Genomic DNA, 19,859 nt, shown 5'->3' with positions numbered 1-19,859 from the left:
GATAGATAAGAATGAGTTTAAGAGTCTGGATTGCATTTACATACCATGGGAGGATTTTAAGTGCAAGAATGACTAGATCTCATTTACATTTTCAAAAAAAGTCACTCTGGCTATGGAGTAGACAATTCATGGCAAAAGAAGCAGAGATGGATTCGAAGGTTATTTCAGGCTCAAGTGGCAAGGAACTGAAGCCTCCAGCCAAAAACCAGCAGGGAACTGACCCTTCCCCAGTTGTGACAATGCAGTCCTGACTGACAGAGAACCACAACCTTATGAGTGACCCAGAACCATCCAGAAAAGTTCCTTTCACATTCCTGACTCTCAGGAACTGTGTGAGATAATAAGAGCTTACTGTGTTAGACACTCTCTTTTGGAATAATTTATTATGCCACCGTAGATTACTATTATAGGTATTAGCCTTGGAAGTGGAGAGAATTTGGATTTTAGAGAATTTGAACACTGTATAATGAACGAAGGAGAAAGAGTCTGATCAAAGGTAGCTTCCCATATCGTTCTCTTGAGCTCCTGAGGGATGTTAGTACAATTTACTGAGATAAGAAAATTTATAGAAAAGAAAACGTTTTCAGTATTGCTACAGGATAGGGATAGATCAGAGTTTTATTTTAGGCCATGTGAGGTTTGAAATGTTGATTATTTGTTAAGTTGGGCAACTGTCTATGAGTCTGGAGTTCTGGGGAAAAAAATCAGAAGTGGTAAAATAGACTTAATAATTTCTAAAATATAAGTGGCATTTAAAGGCTGTGACACTGGATGAAATAGCCCAGAGGGAGAAGAGAGGAAAAGAGGGAACCCAGAGCATGAACTTGGGCTTACTCAACACTGTTGTTCTCATTGCAAACATTGATCAGGGAGTGAAATATGAATATCCATATTAAAACACAGCTCCCTCTACAAATTAAAACTCAAAAGGGGAGCACATGTAAGTGTTAAGTTGCCCATTCTGGGCCTATTCCATATGGACATTACTGCGGAAGAAACCCTTCAGACCTGTTTATGAAGTGGCATTTGTGCACTGTGACTATGTGTTAAGATCACTATGGGGACTTTACCTCCTGAACTTCCTGACATTTGGTATGTTTTCATCTGAAACCTTCCTATTGTATGACCATAAAGTTATGAGTTAAACATATATGGCTATGCACAGCAGCTTCCAATGGGTCTAAATGTCCAGGGAAACATGTACCATGATATTAGCTCTTTATGAGTGTGGAGAAGTCTGAGGAAATGCATTTCCATTTCATATTCCATAGCAAATTATAGCTCGGTATGGGCCTTTAAAAAATATATTTGCTTTACTTCAAACAACTCGCTTACCCTGAGTTTTTCCAGGAGTGTTGGCCTGTTATATTTCTGAGGCCTCTTTTATAAATGATGTGGTGTTTCAGAACCTTGTCAGCCCCAGGCTCCTTGAAACAGGCAGGAGGGTTTCTCTACGGCTATAAAGAGTTTGCTTAAGGAAACCTAAAAGAAGTCTTCCATTTGAGGTCAAGTTCCTTTGCACTGAAAACATGGTCTTCAATATATGAAGTTAATATAGCATATTGTTGGTGATCATGAGGACACATGCTTAACACACTCTGTGGAAAGATGCTAGAGAGTGATTGAATTTCTTCTCAATCTCTTGCATTGGCAGAATAACAGGACTGAAAAATATGGGAACTTCTTGAAGGTTGACTATGAATATTTTCCACTCCATGGACTTTTCTTTTCTTATAATAAGGAAGACCAAGCCCCCGGGGAATGAAGACTTTTGATGTGATTTTGCAATTTGTGCTTCCTCTAAGAATACCCCCTCCAGGCCCTGTACGTCAATCATGACATGCTACCAGCAGGTGGCAACAGTGAGTACAATAGCGTGGAAAACCCCAACTCAGAAACTACAGTTAACTAGGAAGGGTGGCATACTTGTGGACGCCGTGTATGCAGAATGCTGAAAGGAACTGCTGTTTTTTGAAAAAGAAATGTGTCTTACCACTATGTCTCACATCTTCAAAAGCCCATATTTTCTCTTCTTCCAAGATTGATTTGGACCACAGGTCAATACTCTATTACACAGAGGGAGGTCCTTTTAATAGCCTGTAGGACTTTGCCTTTTCATCAAGGGGAAGGTGATTTGCCTTCATTTGTTAAGGCATTCTCATTTTCTGACTCGTCTGCCCCTATGGACCACCTAAAACAACTCTGAAAAGCAAGTGGCAAGAAATAATTTATTACTTAGAACACTTAGCAGGAAACAGCTCATTTGAACCTGTGAAGTGGAATATCAGAAATCCAGGAGGGCTATTTGCAAGAATGACAGATCTCGCTGGATTTTAAAGCAGCCAGCAGGGATTCACTGACTTGAATGCAATCTTATTGACAGGGAGTCCCATTTCTTTTTAGATACTACCTCACAGAAAAGGGATTTTCCACCTGCAACGGCCTTTGTATGGTTTCAGAATTAATGTCAGGACAGATACAAGGTGGTACAGTAGACATGCTTGGGTTGTCATATGTACCACCAAATGAGGGCTTGAATGCTCTTTCAGGTCCAAGGAGCAAGGCTCCTTTAGGGGAGGTCATGTGAAGGTGAGTGTTCTTGGGATAACATTTGCTTCATAGAGGTACAAACCCTTGGAGGAGCACCTTTTGCAGGCAGTGGATGAGGAAAAAAATAATAATAAGGACTTGCCTTGCATTTGGATCTGCTGAGTGCAGAATTACCTTGCAGACCTGAGAAGACAGTAGGGTCCCAGTCATCACAATGCTCCAAGGGCAATAAATGCAAAAATGTGAGGGCATTCTTGCAGGCATAGCCTTAGTGGGGCAGCTCTTATCTGGTCTTTCCAAGGAAAGGAAGCAAGTGTATGAGCATTTTATGGAAATCAATTCCCTCCCATCCCACTTGGAATCTGTAGTGTTTGCACCTTCCTGAGGCACAACTGCAGTCATTTGTGGGGCCTGGTCCCACTTCACTGCCTCTTGAGACCAACAAATTGTCCTATCACTAGGTGCAGACCGTGTCTGTGTTACTATCTTTAAAAGAACACAGTATAAGACATTGGACTCTGACTTTGCCTATAACTGACATCTGAATGCTGGCAAGTCACAAAATTTTGGCATTTCCATTTACTCATCTGTCACACAGGGTAATGATTCTTTCTCAGAGACTTTACAGAATATATAATAGTGGTAATTAATTATAATTATTGCTTATGTATTTGCTAATTACCAGGCCCTCTGGCTTAGCTCTTTACAGATCTATCTCTGAGGAGAGTCGAAGTCCTCTCAACACCTTCTAAGGCCCTGTAAAATATGTCTTCCCTACCTTCAACCTCATTCTTCCTGCTCTTCTTCCACCTGGTGCCCGTCTGCCTGCTAGGTCTTGAGTACTCAGGGTCTTCCTCTTGCATATTTCTTTTGCCTGTCCTCTCTGCCTCTGGATTTGAACTTAGTGAAATCTCTCATCATCTTCCAATCTTTATTCCAAACTTAATTACGTCTACAAGGACCACACTTAAAAATTGCAACCTGCCCCCCACCCAGACCTTTAATATTACTGATGACCTATTTCTGGGTCTCATTTTTCCATATTTCATAGCACTTACCTATTAACTATGATTGCTATTTAATGTCTGTCTCTCCTAATTAGAATATAATTTCTTTAAACACAGGAATTTTTGCCTGTATGTTTGTTTTTGATGGAGTATCCCAAATACTTTCAAGTGCCTGACATGGGAAAGCATTCAGTTAATATTTGATCAATGAATCATAACACAACAGTACTGTTATGTATACTACACACACACACACACACACACACACACACCCCTACATCCACAAATGCACACTCATCCTTATACTTACATAAAGGACTTAAATTTATTTCAGATCTTGATTAGATTTGATGATAACCTATGCTGCATTTGTATTAGAAATGTTTAATATGCATTTCTAGTACAAAATGCTTAATATGCTTTTAGGTGGATATGTTAACTTTTTTTCTAACTTGATTTTCTTAGTTTGGGCTGTTACTGGATCATTTTCATAAAAGAAAATACCTCCAATTTCAGAAATAGTATACCTCATTTTATAGACATTTGTTAGAAAGTATAGTTTTTCTAATGTGAGATAACAGTGAGATGATATAAATGAAAAATTCGAATCTAGGAATGTTTTAAGAAAAATGAAGTTTTAATGCTTTCAGTATATAAAGTAATGGTAAGCAAGCAACTAAGATGTTACAAATGAATACCTGCTAGACCTAGCTGAATGAATAGATAAGAATCATTTACAATTAACACTGTTTGCATGCAGTTGGGTACTTGTAAATGTGTTTGAAAACAATTTGTTCTCTTAAGTAAATTTAAACATGCCCACCTCCACCCTTATTTACCTTATTAATTTGCTTAATCAGTCTATTTTCTATAGATAATGGGAAAGTAAACTGTAGCGACCATAGCAAAGCCATCTATCTTCTAATTGCCACAAATTATAAATCACAAAGTTATCTTCATTAATGAGATTCTTTCTTGAAAAGTGACATTCCATAATGTAAATACTAGTTGAGGTTTCCAGGGCTGTTTTTGGACTATGGAAAAAACACTCCTATGGCATCCAGAAAATGTTTGAGCCACAAAATGTGAGTTTTATCCTACATACAAATGAATATTGGTGAACAGAAGTGAGGGTCACTTCAGTTCAATTTGGTTCACATGGTGGTTGGCTTAGGTTTCTCTGTTTGGGCTGTTACTGGGTCAAGGAAACCTGCCTACTTTTGCTAGGTACTTTGCATCTTCCCTTGTTTGGAGGGAGAGATTCTAGTTTCTTCTGCAAGAGCCTCAGGATTGTCATCTGGCTTTGGTCCAGTGCTCATGCGGAGTGCTAAGTGCACTATCTCCCCAAACAGGACATTGCATGATTGCATAGTTCTAAATGTTAGAAAGTGCTTCCTCATGTACAGCAAAAACTTCACACGTGGCCCCCATTGACTGTAAAATCTGCCTAATGATAGAATAAGGTCTATTGACCTCTTTCTGCCCCTACTTTCAAGATCCTTTCTCAAGAAAGCCACTAATAACATTGGGTTTTAGCTTTTTCTTCTCCAAACCATATAAGATTATTTCTCAGTAGTTTCTCAAGAAAGTGAATATTCACATACACACAAAAACAGTTCATCTTTTTCTTTAGAGGTTTGCCATTTTCTTTTGTATTGGTTCTTTTCAGTTATACAGAACATTAGGATTCATTTTGACAAACTTACAAAAGCATGGAATATAATTTGTTCTAATTCAGTCTCCAGTACTTTCCCTTGCCCTCCTCTCCTCCCTCCTGGTCTCCTTCCCTTTAAAGATTTAAAGTAAATCTTTCTTATATTTACTTACAGTTTTTTTTAAATTAATATCTTGTGGATGTCCATTGTGGACCAAGACTCACTGTGGTATATTCACATATGCACATAGGAAAATTAGGAGAGATTTATTCTAATGATGTTTCCTTATTCCGTTCCTTCTCTCTCCTACAATCCCTTTCATCTACTCCATTGATCTTTATTCTATTGAATACCTTCAAGTGTCTTTATTCTATTGAATTGAAGGTATTTGGGATACTCCATCAAAAACAAATACACAGGCAAAAATTCCTGTGTTTAAAAACTTATATTCTAATTAGGGGAGACAGACATTAAATAGCACTCATAGTTAATAGGTAAGTGCTATGAAATATGAAAAATGAGACCCAGAAATAGGTCATCAGTAATATTAAAGGTCTGGGTGGAGGGCAGGTTGCAATTTTTAAGTGTGGTCCTTGTAGACTTAATTAAGTTTGGAATAAAGATTGGAAGATGATGAGAGATTTCACTAAGTTCAGAGACAGAGAGGTTCAAGCAAAAGAAATATGCAAGAGGAAGACCTTAAGTACTCAAGACCTAGCAGGCAGACTGGCACCAGGTGGAAGGAGAGCAGGAAGAAATGAGGTTGAAGGTAGGGAAGACAAATTTTACGGGACCTTAGAGGGTATGGGAGGACTTCGACTCTCTCCTACTGGGGAAGGGGTTACCAGGGATTGAACCCAGTGGTGCTTAACCCCTGAGCAACATCCCCAGCCTTTTAAAAATATCTTATTAGAGACAGGGTCTCGCTGAGTTGCCTAGGGCCTGGCTAAGTTGCCGAGTCTGGCTTTGGACTTGCAATCCTCCTGCCTCAGCCTTCTGTCTTGCTGGATTAGGAGCCTGTGCCACCACACCCAGTCGTGACTGTGTCATTTTTGACTACAGGGGGAAATCTTTAATTAGTAAGGAAGTCAAAGGGAAAAAAAAAGAATTTGCTCTGCAGAGGTTTATGCATAGACAGCCTCTCATGAGTACCAAGCATATGTAGTATGAGACACATGATTACTTCATGGAGAAGTCCCGAGGGACAGACACCTGTTATTGGCGCTTGTCTCTTTCAGTTCTTACTCTGATGCCATTACTGACATCACTGGTCCTGTAAACATCTGAGTTTGATAATTGCTTCTGTTATTCTAGAGAGGATAACGCTGATGTGCAGATTGACCGAGAACCTGTCCAGATAGTAAGCACATTTCACCAAGAATCAAATCTGATTCTTTGGACCTCCATGAATAACTGTGAGAGAAGTTATATAGAGTACACCTACCAAAAGTGAAAACTGCACTGCCATATATAATCCTGATTTGAAGTCTTCACTGCGATACCCTAGCTTTTTTCTATTTGATCCAAAACAAGAGGAGGTAACATCTTAGGTCCTTGTTTGGTCTCCGAATACACTGCTTTGAGAAATAGCTAGACACACAGCAACTGTCAGTTTGAGAATCAGTTTAAGGTTATGATCAGTATAAAAATCATAATTAGCAAAAACTATGCATTCTTTTCTCAAACTCAAGTAACAGAATTATCAGGAGGAGATTAAATATTGGAATAGAGTAAGGTGAAAAGAAGTAATGAAGGAAAATTACCTTCAACTTAAAATTAAAAATAGGGACATCTCCTATCAAAGGGGATTCTTGCAGTGGGTGTCTTCCCTCACTACAATGATCATTTTAAAATCTCCTTTTTCTGCTCTACCTCTATGGTGGATTTTATTTACTGGAAAATGAGGACAGGGCCCCTGAGCTTTTGGGAACATTCAACCTACTTTATAGAGCTATTAAGGGGGGCTGGAGGGGACAGGATTATAAATTAATGATTACACAAAGCTGTTACTTGACTTTCTAGGATCCTAACCAACACTTCGGTGGCTTTGATGAGCTCATATTAATGCTTCTTGTCACCTATCAACATATTTCCAAAGTTTGGAGAATAAAAGATGTTAATTTCAAAGTTTATACAATGTTTGTGAACTTTTAAGGAGAAAATCAGTGTGACATAAAATAGTTACAGAGTGATATCATTAGAAATAAGTAATTAGCATAAATAAATATTGTGCCTGGGATCAAATTTTAATAAGATTAGCTAAATGGATGGTTATGTAGAAGTTGTCATTGAATTTGTATTTGTTTTTTATATGTTAATTACATAGTAGCCTATGATATTATGCAAATGCTTTGCATATTTACTAAGTTTTTCCATATTTGCCTAGCTGAGGATGAAGACATTGGTGCACACTGAATCTACAAAATGTGCCACATTATTACAAAGACCGACCTTTTCAAAAAAATCTTTTCCACTGCTTAATGGTCTTTGTTGAATTGACGGAAGTCCCTTGTTAAATATAAGAGGAGGTTCATATAACACTTTGCTGAGCAGTCTCCCAACCTCCCTGTTCTATACAACTTTAAAACAACATGTGTGAATCTTGCCCTCCAATCTCAAAAAAATATATGCCTTGTTAGAGAAAACAAGTTTAAAAAAAGTATAAAAGAAAAAAACACCACCTTAAAAATTAGCAGTGTTAATATTTTAATATTTTTCTTTCCTGTCTTATATATATCAGGAGATAAGGGAAAACATACTTGAGATGATAATAAACATGGAACCTAAACAGCAAAGTTGCATGTGTTATTGATCACTATTGTGAAAATATTAAATGCTGATTAATGGCTCTTGCCTGCTTTTTTCCTGGCACTCCTGTGACAATGATCTAAAGCTATAAAAATATTGAGAATGAGTTTCTTAATTTTTAAGATTTTTGATTTTTATTTGTTATTTTTATATATACATGATAGTAGAGTGTATTTTGACATATTATACATCCATGGAATATAACTTTCCATTGAGAGAGAGTTTCTGAAAGCTGGAGTTTAATCTGTGAGGCTTATTGGAAGATAAAACCACTAAGAAAAACACTTTGAAATCCATGAACTTTTTGGAGTAAAATTTTGTATATTAAATTTTCCTAAATTAATGTTAGACTTGAAGGAAAGGTGATAACGGCATACTTTTAAGGAATATCTTTTATACCATATTAAATGAAATAGAAAATGTTCTCAATATCTGTAATCCACACATTTATTATAATTTATGGCTAAGAAGGAAAGATGATATTTTCTACAAAGATACATATATATATATATGTATATATATATACATATATATATATATATATTTGTTTGTTTTCTTGAGGTCCAAAGTACAAAGACATGAAATGACAGTCATTTGTAGGTTTCTTCTAATTTAATTCTGGGAAGCATGGAAAGAGAGAGTTGGTAAAAGTACAGTGTTCCCATCTGTTGAAACTTTTGAAGTGTGCTGAAAAACTTTGAACATAACAATACCTTCACCTTTCAAAATATCACAAAACTCCAGCTTATTTAGCAGAAAATAAAACAAAACAAAATCGAAAGACCCCTCTAACCAAACACTAATATAGTACTTGTAAACCAGATTGTTCTTTTTGCTATTTCTGAATAAGTAACCCTAACACATGGTTAGTGGGATATTTCTACTGCTGAGGTGGCATTCTCTTTGTGCCCTGGGCTTTGCAACTTGTAAATTTTTAAATTTTACCCTAGTCATTCTATACCCTATTTGATATTCCCAGAGTTCCAAATACACTTGAAAGTTAAGCAAGACAATTAGAAGTGTAAAGCTGCAATTGAGAGTTTCATAAATTTCTCTTTAGTTTTGGAGTAATGAAAAGGGACACTAGTCATGAATTTCTGCATGAAAATTTTAGGCTTTCTGTTGTTAACAAAATTAAGATCTTGTGGTGCACACCTGTAATCCCAGTGGCTTGGGAGGCCGAGGCAGAAGGATCTCAAGTTCAAAGCCAGCCTCACCAACTTGCCCTAAGCAACTCAGGGAGACCTGTCTCATAATAAAATACAAAGGAATCTGGGGGATATGGTCCATTTGTTAAGTGCTTCTGGGTTCAATCCATTATACACACACACACACACACACACACACACACACACACAGACCTTGTGAGCACTCTGAGCTCTCTCTGTCTTATCCAGGTCAATCTTTCTTTTCCAAAAGAGTAAAAGTGTCCATATGTCACAGTTTGTTGGGGCAGTCCCAATTTGTCTCTAGACCCTGTATAATTATAACAGTACCTCCGGTTATTCCCAAGAGTCTCTGGTTTAAATGATAAGTTTTATATAGTCATAGGACCATCAGCATCATCCTGAGATGGCTGCAAGGGCAGAGCTGGGAGACTGCTACGGGAGCTTCCCACATGAACTCAGGCTCATTTGCTACAGGAAGTGATTACAGAATTGGAGGGGGAGATTTCATGGTTACCTTGATATGGAGAAGGCCTCCAGAGAGAGTCTTAATCTTGAATCTGCTTTCTCACTGACAGGTAAGTCCAGAGAATCTCTGCTTTCAATCCACTGTAGAAACAAGAGCAGAGTTTGCCATACATTGCTGTGAACTAGTTCTGTGTTCTAAACACTCAATGAAATCCTGGACCAGAAACTTCCTGTGTCAGGGAGTCAGGATTCTCTTTTTCCCACTGGGCTTTCTTACATCTGGAGTAATAAGTAACCGGGACTATAAGGAAAACTAGTTATCATGGAAGAGGAAGATGGGTTTAGAATCAAAAGGATAATGTCATATCAGGGAAAAAAGGTTGTTACTACAGTTGCTCAACTGAGGGTTAGGGTTCTAGATCATGCCAAAGAAGTCATGTATTGATAAGCAGTATGGAAATCAGCTCCACCATAAATGCCCGAAGGCAGGAGGAGTTCATGAGGAGAATTTCCTATAAGGTTATTTCAAATACTTCAAGTTTTCTAAGAATAGGACCTCATTGATAAGGCAGTAATCTGGAATTAATACTCATTCCCTGCCTTTTTTTTTTTTTTAACAACAATGACATGGGAAGATTGTTTTCTGGTCAATACATATTAAAATAGAATTTCATGTAAGTCAATTATTGCAACTATAGCAATGGTGAATCACCATTTTAAATGACTTTTCAACTCTCAAAATGCTGCAGTTGCTAAGAATGATATCGCCTTTCCTGGAGTTGACCTCCAAGACAGTCCTGGGAGCACTGTTGTTTTTTCACTGGGCTACTTTTCCTTTGTGCACCTGCAGTTTTGAGTCAACAAAAATTGCCAACCTGGGGTGATAAGCTCCATATAAATAATTAATGACATGGAACTAATTACTCCTGTATTAGGCCACCTGCACCCTCAAAGCCCAAGAGCCCCAGGTGTGAAAATTGCAGGGGCAACTAATTGTGAGCTGCATTCCACCAGGTAAACTCTGCAGAGGAGCCCCTGGCTGCTTCCTGAGCTCAATTTTTTTGTTGTTGTTGGGGTTCGGCAAGTCACACATGGGTGGGACTGGCTGCATTTGTAGCTATCTCAGAAGGAAACCAGATGACATGGTAACTCTTGAAAACCAAGCCCTCAGAGGCCACCAGGAGGTAATAGGGATTAGGCTTAATTAGAGGAAAATACACCTTGAAGGATACAGTTGGAAATTGTCCCTTGGGGTCTGGGAAACCTGCTGCAACAACCTTGTGTGAGAAAGCTGCATGTAGGAGCCTTGGGACTGCTATTTTATTTATCAGGTAGATTCAGCCAGAGCACTTTAGGATTCCAGTCTCTGAATAAGGGAGTTATAGGATGTTAGTACTTCTTCGTACTTCTTTTGGGGGGATTTTTTTTTTTTTTTGATGCCTAGGTGATGATGGTGGTGGTGGTGGTGTGTGTGTGTGTACGTGCATGTGTGTGTATGATGTAGTCTAAGATCTCAAAATCTTGTTTGAAGAGTTTCTGTTGCAAAGTACCATCTAGTTTATGCTGACACCAGAACAAGCTCTTAAGCCTTCTTGTAGAACTTTCTGGAATGAAGACAAAAGGCACAAAATGTGATTGAAGTTATTACTTCTTAATGTCAAATTGACTGATTTTAGTTGGTGAGAATTCAGTCTGAAGATTTAGCTCTTTGTTTAGTTATAGTCTCTTACCAATGATCTGTCCTGTGTCATGGTTTAAAGCTGAGCTAAGGAAAACATTTGCCTACTCAATGGCACATTTATAAAGTAGTAGAATTGAAGATGGTGAAACTCCTTGGAAAAAATTCCAGTTGAATTTGTCCAACCATATATTTTTCTTTCACATACACATACATACACACATACACATTATTTTGCATGAATTAGATGATAGAATGCCTATACTAGCTGTTTTTGTCATGAAAGTTTAAAAATCAAAAGACTTTTTTCCTTTTAATTTATTTAATTTCATTTTAATTTATTTAATTAATTCCTTAATTTTCTGTTAATTTACTCCCTCATTTACTCCCTCATCTGCCCTTTTAACTCTGAAATTAGGTTCAACTTGCAATTTTCTCAATGCTTATTATTGAATTTAAATTCATATTTAAACAAATATATAATAATCTCTAATAAAATTTTAAATTACTAGACTTTATGTTTTGGAGCAGCATTAGGTTCACAGAAAAAAAAATGGGCAGAAAGTACAGAGCTCCCATATACTACCCTCCTCTATTATTAATATCTTGCCTTTGTGTGGTACATTGTTACACTTGATGAGCCAATTGGGGTTTGATAAATATATAATAACATAATTCTAATATTACATGGTCATACAAAATGACCTAACTGCCCTAAAAATTCTGATCCCTTTTTTTTTCCAAAAGTGCCATATGTATTACATTTTGACTTTCTCTCAATTTCTTTCAGTCTGTTGACAGAATGTATCCACCCCATTTCTTGTAAGTGCAGTGTAATATTCCACAATACAACCATGTCATAGTTTATTCAACATTTCCTCTTGTAAATTAGAATTCATAGTAAACCTTTGTGCATATTATGCTTCAACTCTCAAAGGATTAACTTCTAGGAGCTAGGGCTGTAGGATCAAAGGTTATTTACAGTATTAATTTCAATAAGCATTGCTACATTACCTGTAAAGTTAGCTGCAGTTGATGGCATTTCCATTGATGACATGAGAGTTCTTTCTGCTTTAGTTCTCACTAGGAGTATTGTAACTTCATATTTTTATATGCTTGATCATTTTCATTTGAGGAAGATACACAGCACCCTAGTTACATATGTTGGCTCTGAATTCTGGTTGGGTTTAGAGGTCCCAATTTTTGCTCAGCAACCTTGGGAAATTCATCTCATTTCTTAATGCCTCAGTTTCCACATGTAGCATATGGAAGATAATGGTTCTAATACATTATAGGGGCAGGATAAAGAACATAGCAGGCTTAGCTTATGCCTGGCCTGGTTATTTACAGTTTTTATTACTAGGATATTACAGATGGATCTTTAGATACTTTATAAATAACACCTAGGAATGTTGCTTCATTATGATATTCTTGGTAAATTGTAGAATTCCACTAGGTGTGGTGGTAAATAGGTGAGATCAAGGCAGGTACCTTTTAATGCTATACCAAAGACTACAGTGTCCCAAGTCAGAAGGCTACCCCTGATTATCATCTGTCTGTAAATGTGCAAAAAGATTAAACGAAATCCAGGCTGTTATAGACTTTACTCTGGTAAGTATTTTGTCAGTAAAGAAGTTACCATCACAGAATATTAAATCTATTTGAGTGTTATGTCTTCCCTTCCCTCCCATATTTAAATATAAAGTTGAAGTGGTTACTATTAAACTATTAAGTGGATTTTTTTCTTTATATCTTTCTAAAAAATCTTTTGTGTGGGTGTCCCTGTTGAATCCACCTAATATGTCCTTGGATTCTTTGGACTAAGACTGTTTCTCTGACTGTCATCCATCCCAGGCTATTTGTACCCCTCACACAAAACCTCTGAGGCTAGAGCAAAGTTATTCCTTAAATCCCTTAACAGAAACTGGAAGCATCCTTGTGAGGGGGAGAGAGAGAGAGAAAAAAAAAGAGTGACAATTTGGAGAGGTCTGGATATTTAATCTATTTTTGAAATTGGAAGTATCATCTTCCAGAAAACTCCAAGTGGATGGTGCTGCTAGCCACAGGTGAACTGTCCCAGCCTTCAGGTGGGGAATCTTGTGGTAGATGAGAAATTGTGAACACTCTGACAGAATGGCTCCTGTTTTAATGCTGGGCGACATCTAGTAATGACAGAAAGCTGGTTACATTGAAGAAATGCCTGGAAAAAAATGTGAGGTTTTGCTTCTGTACATCTGAGAAATTTGGGGACTACAATGAACCATAAAATGAAGAGTACAAAGAGTGGGTCCTTCCAGTAAGCTGGCCCTACTCCCTCTGCCTTGTTTCTGAACCAAAGTCAGGAGATTTGTCTGACAAAGGAATTTTCAGTAGCTGTGAGTAATGTGAAAAACAAGTATTCAGAATTGGTATTGACATAACATATCACAAGGGCAACTTCTGATTCAATACAAAAATTGAAATGAGTTATGTTTTTAAAAGGCACATTTTAATCAATCGATGATGTCATATCCAAACATCCATTTATTCCCTAGAAGTTTTAAACTGTTTATTTAGTAATACCCACCCAACGCCCATAGGCACTGAAAGTGGAAAGACCTGATCTAAATTCCCTCAAAGCTTACCATACAGAATGGGAAAGTACTTGCCAAGAACTTCAATATGTGTGAATCTCTGACCAAACAAGCTTGACCCTAAGCAAGTATGAGAAGAAAGAATAATTTTTGCATAGAAGTTCAGCTACAGTGCCACTTGGGTGATAAAAGGGGTCTAGGCTTTGAATGAGGCTATCGACTCTATCAGTTTCACTGAGAAGAAAGAAGTAGTGATATGCAGGCTGAGAGTTGCAAGAATGTTCTAGAAAGAATGAATAAATAGGTTTGTATTCCAAATATGAGTCCAGTCTTAATCTGAAATATTCTCTTTTGTTGTCTTTTCATCCAAATGAATTTGTGAATCAATAATAAAAATGATGATGATGATAATGATGATTAAAAAAAACGACCTTATCTTTACTTTGGGCTCATGAAATATGTTGTTTACTCGAATCCAAGAAAAATTTTGGAGAGTAACTCTTGAAATTAAGGGGAACTGTATGTTGAGTTTCCCTATCAATAGTTTTTTAGAAAGTGCTTCCACTGTGGAATCCACAGGGAGTTATTAAGATGTTTTGAGAAAGCATGGTAGTGGAATTGCCAAAGAGGACAGGGTGTGTGCCTTAGAACCTCAGAGGAAAAACAGGACTTGTCAATCATTTACATGGAAAAGACAATAAAATGGGAAGAGCTAGAGAGGACCTTGGGTTATAGGTTGATTGAAAGTTAATCTAATTATTAAATGCTTGAGCTATAAAGGATGTAACTTGAATCCTATGTCCCTCATTTCCTAACAGTATAACTCTGGGAAAGTTTCTTCATGTTTAAAATAGAGATACAAATCGTTCCCCTACTGTAGAACTGCTTTTCTTTAAATAATGTATATTACCAGGACACTCTTCGAGTCAAGAAAGCCTAGACATTGTCACTAAATTGTCCATATCTCTTCCATTTTGGGGCGTCAATAGGTCAGAGGCAGAAATTAAAATTAGCAGGAAGCAGTGGGCAGGACTTCACCCTCTATTCCCATTTGTATTTTCCCTGGGGGGTACCTTGGATGATTTATGGAAGTTTGAGTAGTGAAGGGTGGAGAAAAAACAGATAAAGGATGGGAATGACAGGCAGAGAACCAGGCAGAGAATTATTACAAGGAAATTGGTGTATGACAGGGAGGGACAGGGAGTTGGCAGGAGGATGCCCGGACCCTGGGTGTATTCACTACACCACTTATTTTGGAAAATATGTGGAAAATTGCATGCAGAGTTCGAAAATGACTGTCCCAGCTATGATTCACAAAAGAAATCGCCTTGGCCACATTGACCCTGGCATTTTTTCAGAGGTCATGTTTACACATAATTTATAAAGTTCTAACATGTGGTTGAAAGTTTCTCTGGCATACTTAGGAATGTCTGGGAGGGCATTTCTCACCACTTCACTCTGCCTGCCTTCGATTTCTGCCTATGCTTTAATTCAATAAGTATTTATTGTGGTTAGGACAAACAACGGCTCTGGTTTTGTGTGCTATGAGCTGCAAAGTGAGGCCTGCTGGGGAGTTTAGTTCCTGCCATGTCTAACACCTGATTCTTCCCTGGCAAGTTTTAAATAATATAAAGAGCCTGTGATGTAGATTCTGTAGAAGTCTGATCATTTTTCATCTAGACCCTGACATTGGTCCTCTTTTTTTTATTCTGCATTGTAACTGGGGAGATTTTTACAAATGCTTGGAAGGAGAGTCACAGATGAGATGCATCATGAAACAACTCCACTTCTATTCCTTTGTGATTTGATACCATGAAAAAAATGGCTTCTCCAAAGAGACCCGTTCCATTCCTGGGCAGTTCTAGCTGCTAATATGCTCCTGTGCAAAATACTCATCCACCTGAATTTTCACTTGTTGCTCCTTGAGCTAATTAGAATAACTATATTCCTCTTTGGTATTAAGAGAAATTAATTGGGAGGATGTTATAATGTGGATCTGAAATGTCCCCAAAAGGCCCAGGTGTCCCTGTTGGCTTGGTCCCCAGTGCAAACAATGCTCAGAGGTAGGACTTTTAGGAAGTGACTGGATCATGAGGGCTTTGATCTCATTGATGGAGTAGTCCATTGATAGGTTTGTAATTAAATGGACTTTTGGGAGGTGGAGGAAGCTATAGGAGATTGGGTTTAGTTGGAGGAAGTAAGTCAAAGGGGCATGTCCTGGAAGGGTGTACCTTGTCCCTGGCTCCTTCTTCCCTCTGCCCCCCTGTCTCTCTCTGTTTTCTGGCTGCCACAATGGGAGCAGGTTTGCCCAGCCATAGGCTTCCCGCCATGATGTTCTGCCTCACCACCGCCCCCAAAACAGCAGAGCCAAGTGACTATGGACTCAACCTCTGAAACTGTGAGCCAAAATTAACATTTCTGCCTCAAAGTTGATTTTCTCAGCTAACACAGAGGATATGCCATTTTCATAGTTAATCGTTTTCCTTATTTCTTTCTCCACTCCTCTCTCCCTCCCCCTCCCTCCCTTTCTCCCTCCCTGTCTTCCTTCCTTCCTTCCTTCCTTCCCTCCTTCCTTCCTTCCTTCCTAAGTTAAACCTACCTAGTCCTTTTACCAGCTTCTCATATGCCATGATCAACACTGTGTTTTTTCCCTTTGCTTAATAATTGAAGATTTTTCTATCAGTAATCAGCAGTGGACTATTATGTCTGCAAGATTATTTTGATGGGTAGACGAGGCTTTAACATGGATGAACATGAAGTTAAATTTTAAAAAAAGTTTTTTTTTTTTAATTTCTTTTTAGTTGTAGATAGACCCAATACCTTTATTTTATCTGTTTTTCTATGGTACTGGAGATCGAACCCAGTGCCTCAAGCATGCTAGGCAAGCGCTCTGCCACTGAGCCAAAATCCAGGCCCCTAAAATAAGTTTTTTAAAACTTTGAAGGCTAGCTTGTTGACTTGTAGAACTGATCATTTCAATAATTTGACCAGTTTCCTAAGAAAAAGTCTTTGGATCTGATTTTAAGAGTTTACCTCTCTGCTTTCCAGAGAGATTTTTGATGACCAAATGAGATATTAAAATATATATATTTTAATGGAGTTTCTAGCTTTTGGAGCAAAATGATTTTGCAGTATTACTTTATTTCCAGCAATACTGAAGTGGGCTCCTTCATCCATTTATTCTTTCCTTTGTTCACTCAATGTTTAATGAGTACCTAGCATGCCTTAAGCTAGAAGTTATAGCATGTGAATCACCTACTTGTCAGTCACTAAAAACTCTCCGGATCTCAGTTGGTCCTTCCATTGATAAAACTGGATCATGCTATTGAGAGTGTGGGTCCACATCCTGTGGCCTGTAAATCATTTGATTCTGGAGTCTGGAGGAGAAGAGAAACTAGCAGTCTAGCCCTCAATTGAAAACTGAGTTAACCAAAACCCAGAGTAGTAAAGTCGTTTGACCTTTGTCCCAGTCTATTCACCAGAAGCTACAAACAAATAGATGAAAAGTCACCAAAGCCATTTTGGGACTAAGCAGCTTATCTTTAGGTTGAAATAAAAAATGATATGGGAAGGTTGAAAAATTGCAAGTGATTCTTTTTCATAATGTTGAGTGGAGTATGTTACTCTCCATAGACCTCTGAGAGCATTTATGGCATCTGTTGAATAGGAATAGCTCTCGGGGAAATATTTAGAGGCTGTTGTTAAACTTCCTGATCCCTCTGAGGTTGTAGCACCTATTTATTGTGACTTAGTAGCAAACTTATCTGTAGGACATTTTTCTAGACACCTTGACTTCGGCAACAAAGACAAGAGCCCAGAAGGAACCATAAAAAGTAATTGAGCAGCCAGTTGGATGTTATAAGTTCTATAACTGTGTTTTAACAGGAGAATTCTGCAAATTCAAGGTATGCAAAATGCTATTTAAATGGTATCCTTAAGATGGTGGGAAGAATTTAATCATTTTTAGAAAGATGGCTTGCAAATATGCTTTTTAATCATACTGAAAGTTGAGAAACCTCATTGATGTGGAAACATTATTAATATGGAATAATATCAGAAACATGAGCTATTACTATGCTCTGTCCAGTAGAGCAAAAAACAAGTTAAATTTGATATTGAAGATGATTTGGAAAGAGCAATTGATACTGGTCCAGGAGGGTGGGATTTTGTTGTTGTTGTTTGTTATTGCAAATGATATTTTTAAGTAAAAGGATCTCTAAACTGTAAGCCTCCAGGCTATATTCCCCAACCCTTTGAAGTTGTGATTTAGGCTTGTACCTATGCCATGCATGTCTTCTACCTCTATCTCATTACCATCTTTGGAAACCCATCATTAAGCATATTACTTAGCAGTATAGGGAAATTTTTTTCAAACACATGCCACTAAAATGCCAAAAATAAAAAATAAAAAAATTTCCTGGACATCACTAACTTCCTGTAGCCTTACATACAGTAAGATTTTAGAGCTGTAATATAGCTTTGTTAAACAGGAGAGTTTAGCATTGGAGAATTTGGCCTGTGCCCAAGTTATCTGCAGCCTAAGACTGTTATCCACCTGGGCTGAGCCTGACAGAGGTAGGGGGTCTTGTGCTAATTAGTTACTTCTTGCCAGAGGCTGGGGATTAAATCATATTTCCTGGAAACAGTATAATTCTATCAATCTGTTTTCAAAGTTTTGTACTTCTCAATAGTGTCACCAATCTGCAAAGTTGCATGGTTTATTGCTCCCAGTATTTGAGCGCCTGGTGGAAAAGGAAAGAAAACACGTGGTTGGATTGATTTCAGGACTGGAAGTGCAGCAAAAGAACAAGGTAAAAAGGAGTTAATAGGTGAGTTAGAAGTTGAAAGGTCAAACCAATGCGGGAAGTGACAGACTGAGCAAGATGGAAGGAAGACTGCGCTCAGAGAGGAGGGTATTTGGAATTAAAAATTCAGAAGTGAAATAAGCCTGAAATCCAGATATGTCCATGGATGTAGATTAGCAAAATACAGTAGAAATGTATGTCATTGGGTTTAGGCAGACAGAGAATTGTGTATACCTGATAATGTCATGTACTTGAATGTTACCAGTTGGCAGAATGTGATCTGGGACCCCAAATCTCTAGTGGATGGGAGTAGTATTCTAAGAGTCAGTAGGTACCAACCTACTGTAGAGGAACAGGGATTGGTAGATTTAAGAGTTCTGAGGCTTTGTGGAGAGCTATTTCTGCAGGAGGTTGAACAGGTCCATGAGTGGTGGGGAAATTGAACAGTCTTCCCTTAGGAAAGGGGAAAGCGTGAACTTGGCAAAGGCAGATTTATTTAGCAGGGGGGGTGTCAGGAGGCACACATTTGACCTCCAGTTTCCTTAATCCATAAGCCACTTAAGATCTGTTTTCCAATTTAGACTTCTCGCCATCTTCTGCAGCAGTATAGCCAACACTGCAGCCTGAAAAATGACAAGATTGGTTGCTTGGTTTTAACACCTTGTTTGAAAGTCAGCAGCCTGAATCGGCAAGCCTCATCCTTCCCCCATAATGTCCCACAGCTGTGAATTCCCCAGTTAATTATATGTTGGGTAATGAGGACTTGCTTTTATCTGTACTAAATTTTAGTTTTAAGCTTTATTAATGGGCTTTCATTTTGGCACTGGTGGGAAAGGGGCAGTGAAGAGGCCCATTAAATTTTCTCTTGGGTTTTTATGAATCTTCCTTCCTTCCAAGTAGAATCATAAAAATTTGCTTCCTTTCTTCTCCTGGAACATTATCTTCAAGTATTTTAGCCCAAACGGCCCTCTCTACTATTTTTGAATGCCAGGTGTGCCACTGATTAACTTCTGAGCATCTCGGTGCCTCAGTTTCCTTGCTTGTAAATGATGATTACATTGTTTACCACAGACGGTTGCTGTGAGGTATAAGTGAGGCTACGTTTGCAGAACAAGAGTGATGTCTGGTAATTATGAAACCCTGTGAAAG

This window comes from Callospermophilus lateralis, chromosome 3 (assembly GCF_048772815.1).
Source record: "Callospermophilus lateralis isolate mCalLat2 chromosome 3, mCalLat2.hap1, whole genome shotgun sequence".
Lineage (NCBI taxonomy): Eukaryota > Metazoa > Chordata > Mammalia > Rodentia > Sciuridae > Callospermophilus > Callospermophilus lateralis.
The sequence above is the reverse complement of the archived record's forward strand: the minus strand, read 5'-3'. Positions refer to the sequence as shown.